The sequence below is a fragment of the Sorex fumeus genome, unplaced genomic scaffold (genome assembly GCF_029834395.1).
Source record: "Sorex fumeus unplaced genomic scaffold, SorFum_2.1 ptg000233l, whole genome shotgun sequence".
In the NCBI taxonomy this organism is placed as follows: domain Eukaryota; kingdom Metazoa; phylum Chordata; class Mammalia; order Eulipotyphla; family Soricidae; genus Sorex; species Sorex fumeus.
Window position 1 is genome coordinate 7,871 of NW_026606290.1, and position 9,364 is coordinate 17,234.

Here is a 9,364-nt window from a genome sequence, read left to right on the forward strand (position 1 = left end):
CTTCTTGGGCAAATCCAAATTGATCCCGAGACCGGCCAAAATGAAGGGACGTGCTCTTAGACCCTGCAGGACTCGAAAAAAGCAGTGCTCAGAGGCAGAGTTATGGCGAGACAGACCCACACCAGGACCCGAGAGAAACCTCCCAAAAACAGGCCCGAGCTCCCAGCAGAAGCCAGGAGGAAAGGAAGAACAGAGCCCTAAGTGAGAAGGTTGCAGCTCAGTAAAATGGGAGCAGAGACACACGAAACAGGGGTGAGAAGGCATCCCAGGGGCGGGGGGGAGGGGTGTCTTCAAGGAGGGCAGCCTGCAGGCCACTAGGCCCAGGTCCAACCCGCCCACAGCACTGCTGCCCTGGGCATCACCAGCACAGAGCCAGGAGCGGCCCCCAGCACCCCCAGATGTGCCCTCCCCGAAGAATTCAGAACGAAAGAGGCGACGGTGCAGAAATCGAGGCCGGGATCCCGCGCCAGACATCCAGATGCAAAGCAATTAGCTTCGAAGAAATGGATGAACTTTGAGAATCTTCTAACTTTCCACGTCTGAGCCAGGAAGAAGCCTGAACAGACCGATGACACATATGCAAGTCAAACCACAATCCAGTGACTCTCCCGGAGAGCAGATGGTCCCGGAGTGGATGGCGGCCCCGTGCGTGATGACACACCCAAGGCAGCACCCCGAGATGTCGCTGGCGTCACCATCGAAGGCCCTGCTGGATGTTTCTGGCTGTGAAAAGAACCCCCGACAGAGCAGAAACGGGAGAGGCAGCGGGACTCGGAGCGCACGCCCAGGGCACCCTCTGCACGTGCGGGAACCCACAACAGCGCCCCCCTCAGAAACTGCGTCAAAGGCTCCAACGCCCAGCAGAAAGACAGACAGACAGACAGACAACCCCCCCCAGGGGAAGCGATAGGGGCAGGTGAGTCAGTGTCCTCACGTCACCCGGGTCAGGCCTGCGGAGTAGTGGGGGTCAGGGGCGCGTGCCTGCCTGTGGGACCCTGATCAGCGCCCTGTACCCTGGGGGACCTCAGTGTCCAGCACTAGCTCCAGGGCCAAGCTTGCATGGCCAGCTGGTGTCCCCAGCAGGTGCCCGGCCCAGCTCTGCTGCAAGCCCCAGTCACTGTGGCCTGGCCTGCTTCCTCTGCGACTGGACATCCTTATCAGGACTGACCCTTGGGTGCACTGCGGCATTATTCTGCCGTGTACAGAGGGGTAAACTGAGGCACAGAAGAGCTGAAAGTCTTCCCCAGGCTGAGGAGAGGAAACACCGCCCACCGCACAGCAGGGACCACCGGGGTGGGTGGGGAGGAAAGTGAGGGCCACAGAGCCAGAGAACCCACCTCAGTCCTGCCCCGGCGTCTGTGAACCTGTGCTGCCCCCTAGTGGCTGCGTGTGCACACGGCCCCACAGTGGGACCAGCCTGGGCCAAGGGACCTCCTCCCTCCCCGCCACCCACCCTCTCTCTTCACCTCCCCCCTCCCGTCCTCCTTCCCTGCCTCCACCCTCCCTTCTTTCCTCCCCTTCTGCCCCACCCCTCCCCTCCTCCCTCCATTTCTTCCTCCCCTTCCCCCTCCCCTCTTCTCTTCCTCCCAGGCCTTAGGGCTTACCCTAGTCTCCTCCCTCTCTCCCTACCCCTGCTGTCCGGGCACAGTAGGGAAAGGCCCTCTGGGTGCTGGAGGTGGGGGGGCTGTGCCGATCCTATATAGGTGAGGCTACGGGGCGGGGGGGGGGGCGCCACAGACCCTTGGAGAAGCCTTTATCCCAGAGAGTGTGTCTGCGTCTGTGTGCTCGAGTCTGTGTGTGTGTGAATGTGTGTCTGAGTGTGTGTCTGTGTGTGTGTGTGTTTGTGTGCCTGTGTGTGTCTGAACGTGTTCAGTGTGTCTGTTTGTGTATGTATGTATGCATGTCTGTGTGTGTCTATGTGTGTGCGTGTCTGTACATGTTGAGTGTGTCTGTGGGTCTGAATATGTCTGTGTGTGCGTGTCTGTGTGTCTGTGTGTGTGCGTGTCTGTGTGTGCACGCACAGCCCATGTGTAGGTAGCATCCCCAGGTGAGAGAAAGCACAGCCAAGCGCAGGCACGCCCCGTGGTGGCCCCAAGGTGGCCCCTGGTGGCCGTGTGCCCGCTGTGGATTGGGCCAGGCAGCTGTGCTCTGAGCGACACCCCGAGCCCCCCAAGCGGCCCAGGCCAGGGGCCATGACCTGACTCAGGGCGTCCGCTAACCCCCACAGAGTGAGGACACGGTCACTGGCCCCTGGGTGTCTGGTCCAAGGGACCTCCTCCCTCCCCGCCACCCCCCCCGTGAGTGGGCTTCCTCGCAGGAGTGCAGCAAAGGGGAGTCCCGCCAGCCCGGGACCATGGCAGTGGGGGTCCCCGTGCCCAGCGCGTCCCGGCAGAGGAAGGCTGTGGGGAAGCAGCTGACGCTGGGATGGAGGGACCTGGGCCACGCTCTGACGAGGGACAATGCCAGGCCAGGGCCTAGGGCCGGGGGAGGCGGGAGGGGAGGCCTGTGTAGGGGACGAGAATGGGGGGGCCGGAGTGGGGGGTGCCCCTACACAGGGCTGGTCAGGAGTGCAGTGGTGGCGCCAGCCTCTGGGGGGCGCTCTCTACTCTCTACCCATGTAAAGGTTAATTCCCAAGGGGCTCAGTGCAAGGGGGCGTCAGCCGCGTGGGCCTGGGACCGGCTGAGTTTGTTTCGCTCGGAGAGCGGCTGTGAGGTGCACACGAGCGGTCATCACCTGTGACCAGACTGTCCTGAGGGTGCGGCCACAATCCTCCACCCAGCTCGGAGCCACGAGGCTGACTCAGGCTGACGGGGTGTGGGGGCCTCTCTGGGAAGCCCCTGATGCCAGCATGTTTGGGGTTTTTGGTTGTTTTGAGGGACCACAATCAGTGATGCTCAGGGGTTCCTCCGGGCTCTGCACTCAGGAATTACCCCTGGCAGTGCTCAGGGACCAAATCGGGGGCCGGGGATGGAACCCGGGTTGGCCGCATGCAAGGCCAGTGCCCTCCCTGCTGTACTGTTGTTTGTTTGGGTTGGGTTGGGCTTAGTTTGGGGGTCACATCCACAAGCACTCAGGGTTTAGTCCTGGCTCTAGGATCCTGGCTGGCGGGCTCCGGCGACCCTACGGGGTACCTGGGATGGAACCTGGCGTGCAAGACAAAAGCGCTACCTCTCTGCCCCCCACCCCCAGCCCAACTGCCAGTCTCTATTTGTTCTTCTCAAAGCCCCAAACTGCCTGCCCCACTGCCTTACCCACAAGGTGGCCTGGAGTCCTTTTTGGTCCCAGAGAGAGAGAGAGAGAGAGAGAGAAGGGGGGAGAGGGAGAGAGAGAGGGAGAGGGAGAGAGAGGAAGAGAGGGAGAGAGAAGAAAAGAGGGAGAGAGTGAGAGGGGGAGAGAGAGAGGGAGGGGAGAGGGGGGGGAGAGGGAGAGAGAGAGGAAGAGAGGGAGAGAGAAGGAGAGGGAGAGAGAGGGAGGGAGAGAGGGAGGGAGAGAAGGAGGGGGGGCTAGAGAGGGAGAGAGAGGCAGTCAAAGCTATTTTAATTAAGGGGGAAAGCTGTGAGCACAGATTCTGGTTTGGGGTTTGCAGAAAGACACACTGGGCTGCAGCTGAAGTCACGTGGCCGGTGGGGGGGGAGGCTCTGCCAGCTTCGTCTGTCTAGGAGCTCACAGGCTTTGCCTCGGTGCCAATGCAAACACAGCAGCCATCTGTCCATGCCCGTCCTGGACAGGCACCCGCCTGAGTGAGGAGCGTCCCCCTGGGAGGCTGGGTGGCTCTGGGGCCAGGGGCTTCCTCACAGGAGTGGGCGATACTGAAGCTCCTCCAGCACCCGCTGGCTGGTTTTCAAAGTGCCCCGTCGGGCCCAAGGAATCTGAGCCTCCTTCCCCACTAGGAAGCAGGAGGGCACAGTTTGTTTCTTCAAGACGGCAAAACCAAGGAGCAAAAGGATCAAGAAGGCTCCAGGGCGCCTGAGTGATAATAGTACAACGGGGAGGGCGTTTGCCTTGCGCCTGGCCGACCAGGATTCGATCCCCAGCATCCCAAAGGGCCCCCCAAGCAACACCATTGTGATTCCCCGAGTGCAGAGACAGAAGTAACCCCTGAGCATCGCTGGGCGTGACCCAAAACCAAACAAACCAGGAGGAAGGACCCTGGGGCCACCATCCAAGGGCAGTGACAGCTGACCTGGGAAGGCTGGATCTGTCTGCACCTTTAGGACCCTCGGAGCACCCTGCCTGCACCTCGTGGGAGTGGGGAGAGGGACGCGAGGGGAGAGGAGGCGGCTGCAGCGGGGAAGTGTCCCTCGCCACCGCCTTTCCAGGGAAAACACAGCCAGGTGGGGCCTCGGTGCACACATCCAGTTTTCCTGACTCTGAAATGTCACTTCCAGCGAAGATCTGTACCTAAGGCTGCTTGCGAGGATGAGGCTTGGAAAGCTGAAAATCAGGACGAAGGTAAACTAACAATTTGGCATCGTGTCAGTGAAAGATGGCGCGACCACCCCGTGAAATGTGGCGAGGCTCCGAGAACACACAACTAACAAGCGATTCCTTCCCAGGCTTAGAGGAAACCTACTTTTCACTGTCTAAATGCTTCAGTTTCTTTTTTCTTGGTTATTGGGCCACACCTCGTGGTGCTCAGGGCTTACTCCCAGCTCTGTGCTCAGGGATTCCCTATGGGATGGTGGGGATCGAACCCAGGTTGGCCGTGTGCAAGGCAAACACCCATCCCGCTGTACTATTGTGCCAGCACCCCCCTTTTTATTTATTTTTTTGTTTGTTTATTTGTTTTTTGGGTCACACCTGGCGATGCACAGGGGTTACTCCTGGCTCTGCACTCAGGAGTTACTCCTCGCGGTGCTCAGGGAACTGTATGGGATACTGGGAATCGAACCTGGGTCGGCCGTGTGCAAGGCAAACGCCCTACCCGCTGTGCTATCTCTCCAGCCCCCCCTTTTTTATTTAATTTTTTGGATCATACCTGCTGTACTGTTATTCTAGCCTCATCTTTCCAGTCCTTTTTGTGACTTGTAAAAAAAAAATAGATTTTACTTGGAAACATTTATAGATTCATTTTCAGTTGTAAGCAATAATACGGATTCAGGGTACCTTCTACCCAATCTGGTATTTCAGGAAACTATAGGCTGTGAATGTATCAATGTTAATATCTTGGTTGAAATGTTGAACTAGAGTTGATACATAGTATTGATTATATGCATATTACTTAATACTGATATTTCAGTCTCCCCAGGGATAACAATGTGTCAAGATCCCCTTTGGAATGTGTCTTAGAGTTGAAACATAGTATTAGTTACAGCTGTATTATATAGTATTGACAGTTCAGTGTTTACTTTGATATAATCAAATACAGGTATCCAGATGAAAAAACTAGTGGGTACCTGCTGATCTGCCTTTAAAGTTTGATGAGTTTTGTTTGTTTGTTTTTGTTTGTTTGTTTGCTTTTTGGGTCACACCCAGCGATGCTCAGGGGTTGCTCCTGGCTCATGCACTCAGGAATTACTCCTGGCGGTGCTTGGGGGACCATATGGGATACTGGGAATCGAACCTGTGTCGGCCATGTTGGCTGCATGCAAGGCAAATGCCCTACCCGCTGTGCTATCGCTCCAGCCCCCAGTTTTTGTTTGTTTTGAGGGAGTATTGGGGGGCACACCTGGCAGTACTCAGGGTTTATGCCTGGTGGTACTCAGATGGGTGGTACCCAACAGGGTGCTGGGAATGAACCAGGTCAGCCAAGGGCAAGGCAAGCACTGGACCTGCTGTACTGTCCCGTGGGCCCCGCCTTTGTCCTTGGACACACTTTCCTCCTCTACTTTGTCTTTTGTTTTGGTTTGGTTTGGGGGCCACATCCGGCAATGCTCAGATTGTCTCCTGTCTCTGTGCTCAGGGATCACTCCTGACAGTGCTCGGGGGATCGGGTGAGGTGCTGGGGATCAAACCAGGGCCGGCTGCACGCAAGGCAAGCACCTGACCCCCTGGGATAACTCTTCACCCTCCCTTGGTCATTAACTACTGGCAACCCTGCCCACCTCCTTAATGCTTTGATTCTACAAATGCCAGGTGTGGAGACTCCCACAATGCATAACTTTGACTTTGTCCACACAACACAGCCCCAAGAGAGCCAGCGGGCTGCTCGGTGGGTCAGTGCTCCGAGGGACTGAAGCTGGGGATCGGGCCTGAAGGGCTCCCTGACAATTGTGGGGATGGTGGTGGTCCCAAAATAGGGGGCTTGGGGCTGAGTTGGCCCTTTTTGTCTCCTTTCTAGTTTCTGTCGGCTGCAAAAATCATAAGACAGCAACAGGTGCCTTTGTATAAGCCAAACAAAGGGAATAAAAAAAAAAAATCTCAGGTGGAGGGAGGGGTCGTGGGGAAAGTACAGTGGTGAGTCACTTGCCCTGCACACTGCCAACCTAGGTTGGATCACTGGTTGGTTGGACCCTGAGCATTGCCTGAAATGATTCCTGAAAGCAGAGTCGGGAGTAACCCCTGAGTATCGCCGGGTGTGGGCTTCCCTAAACAATCTCAGTGGGACTGGAGCGATAGCACAGCAGGGAGGGCATTTGCCTTGCACGTGGCCGACCCAGGTTCGATTCCCAGCATCCCATAGGGTCCCTCGAGCACCGCCAGGAGTAATTCCTGAGTGTAAAGCCAGGAGGAACCCCTGTGAATCGCCGGTGTGACCCAAAAAGCAAAAACAACAACAACAACAAAACAATCTCAGTAAGGGGTCAGGGACGTGGCTCCCAAGGCAGAGCTCAGGGCTTGCAGTCGGGGGCCCTGAGTCCCACCCCAGCCCTACAAGGCTCCCCGAGCCTCAGAGTGGGGAACCCCAGCCTTCCCTCAGCTCTGTTGGGTGGCCCTGCAACAGTACAATAATCAGTGGGGTGGGGGACAGCGGGGAGGAGCAAGCGACTGGAAGTGGGGGTTAACGGGGGTGGGCAAGCGTGCTGAGAATGGGGGGGCACTCCCCCAGGCCCGTTAGTGCTGCTGGGAGCTGCTGCGGGCCCTGGCCTGCCCCCGAGATGCTGCTCTGCAGACCAGGAGGGGGAGCACCAGGGGTGGCTGGGAGGGGCCCACGGGGCAGGGTGGGGGGAGAGGGGTTTGAGTCTGGGTGAGGATCCTGGGGGGGGGGCACTGAGGCTGGGAGGGGCTGCCTCAGGATTCTCTGGGTTTTGACCAAACCAGTGTGAGGAAGATACTCCTGCTTGTGGTCCAGCTGCTTGCGTAGGCTGTCTGGCCTCTGTGGAAGCCCTGGGACAAGGCGACACAGCCACAGAGCAGCTGGCAGAAAGAGGAGGGAGGCTGGGGCCAGGGGCAGGGTTGCAGGCTGCCGGCGGCCAGGGGCCCAGGCGCTGGGTACTTCTCCCCACTCTGGAGACGGAACAGAGCCTCTGGGCCAAGCAGGCCCCCTTCACACATCCACAGTGCTTAGCTAAGGGTGGAGACAAATTTGGTACTGGGGGGGCCGGAGCGATGGTACAGCTGGGAGGGTGTTTGCCTTGTACGTGGCCAACCTGAGTTAGAGCCCTATAGGGTCCCCGAGCACCACCTGGAGTGACTCCTGAGTGCAGAGCCAGGACGAACCTCTGAGCATCGCCGGGTGTTACCCAAAAAGAAAAAGAAAAAAAAACACCTGGCAACAGACAGGGTCTCTGGGTGACAACCAGACTGTGCACTCCCCGTCGGGTCCATCGAGGGGACCCAGAGGGCCATCTGCGCTGCCTGGGACAGGACTACTCCAGGACAAGATGGGAAGAGAGTTTGGTCAATTGTCCAACGCGGGCAGCTGCACACCCCACGGGCACGGCAGTCCTCCAAAAGCAGGAGAGACGGAGTGTGGGTGGGCATGTAGGAAGTCTGGTGGAAACAGCTAGGGATGTTGGCCCTGTGGAAACCGCTAGGATGGTTCCCCCGCACCCCCGCGAAGGGGAACCAGAATTAGCCCCAGGAAGCAGGCGCATCGCAGCTGCACTGTCCCCAGCAGCCAGCAGGTGGCAGCAGCCCCCAGTGACATCAGCGCATAGCAGGGCGCAAAGCAGGGTGTGGACTAGGGGATGCTCGCTGAGAGATGCTTCGGGAAGTTCTTTGTCCTTGCGTGAATGTCACGGAGTGAATTGCACAAACCAAGATGGTGCCGCCGGCTACGCGCTTAGGGCCTGTGGGTCAGAGATACGGTTCATCACGAACCAGAACGTCTGAGGGTGCACGACCACCCACTCAGAGCATCACACCATCTTTTGTGGTTTGTTTTGGGGGATCACACCCAGCTGTACTCAGGACTTACTTCTGGCTCTCCCGGGGCTTGGGGGACCGTCTGGGGTGCCAGGGATCGAACTTAGGTCAGCCTCGTGCCAGGCAAGTGTCCTCCCTTCCTGTTGTACTATTGGTCCAGCCCCGCATCACACAGTATTAAAAAAAAAAAGCAGTAGGTTCTGGAGTGACAGTACTGTAGGTAGGGCACTTGTCTCGCACGCTGCTCACCCAGGTTTGATCCCCAGAAATATGGTCCCCTAAGCCCACCAGCAGTGATTTCTGAGGACAGAGCCAGGAGTAAGCTGGGTGTGGGACAAAAATGAACAAAGGAAGGGAAGAAGGAGGGAAGGAAGGAGGGAAGGACGGTGAGAAGGAAGGAAGGTAGGAAGGTAGGAAGGAAGGAAGATAGTGTGGCTTGTTTTGTTTTTCGGCCACACTTGACTGTGCTCATGGAAAGCACAGCTTCGTCAGTAAACAGAGGTAAGGTGGCCACCAGGCTTCTGATCCGGGCCACACAAGCAAAGTGGCACTATTCCTGATTGGAAATTTGTGAGAAGAGGGTTAGGGTACAAAGATGGGTTTGGACACCCTGAGTGTGACCCGCCAACCAGATGGCCAAGGATCAGAGGAGGGGATGGCAGCTGGAGACAGAGCAGGCCAGCAGATGGGCTGGAGCCTCGCACACACGGGGGTGGGGCTCCTGCACATGCTCCTCCAATCAGCTTCCTTCCACGTGGTCCTTTGTAGACAGCTTGGCCGGCCGCCACCAGGAGGCACCAAGCACATCTGCAAGAAACCTGTGGCCACACTTGTTCCCGATGCCATGATTTCTCCTTGACACATCGGCAAGAACCCACCAGTGTAAAGAGATACACTTGTGGAGTTACTGAGAGCGTATCAGAGAGCTGAGTCATGCACAAGTCACTGCTTTATTATATACGCCCCCTCCACAACACACACAGCACACACACACATGCACACACACACATACACACACCCCACAGGAGAAAGAAGTCAGGTCTTTTTTCTACCTTTTGAATCTGGGCGTTGTCTGCTCTGACCAATAGAAGACAGGAACGAAAGGTTTGCAGGATG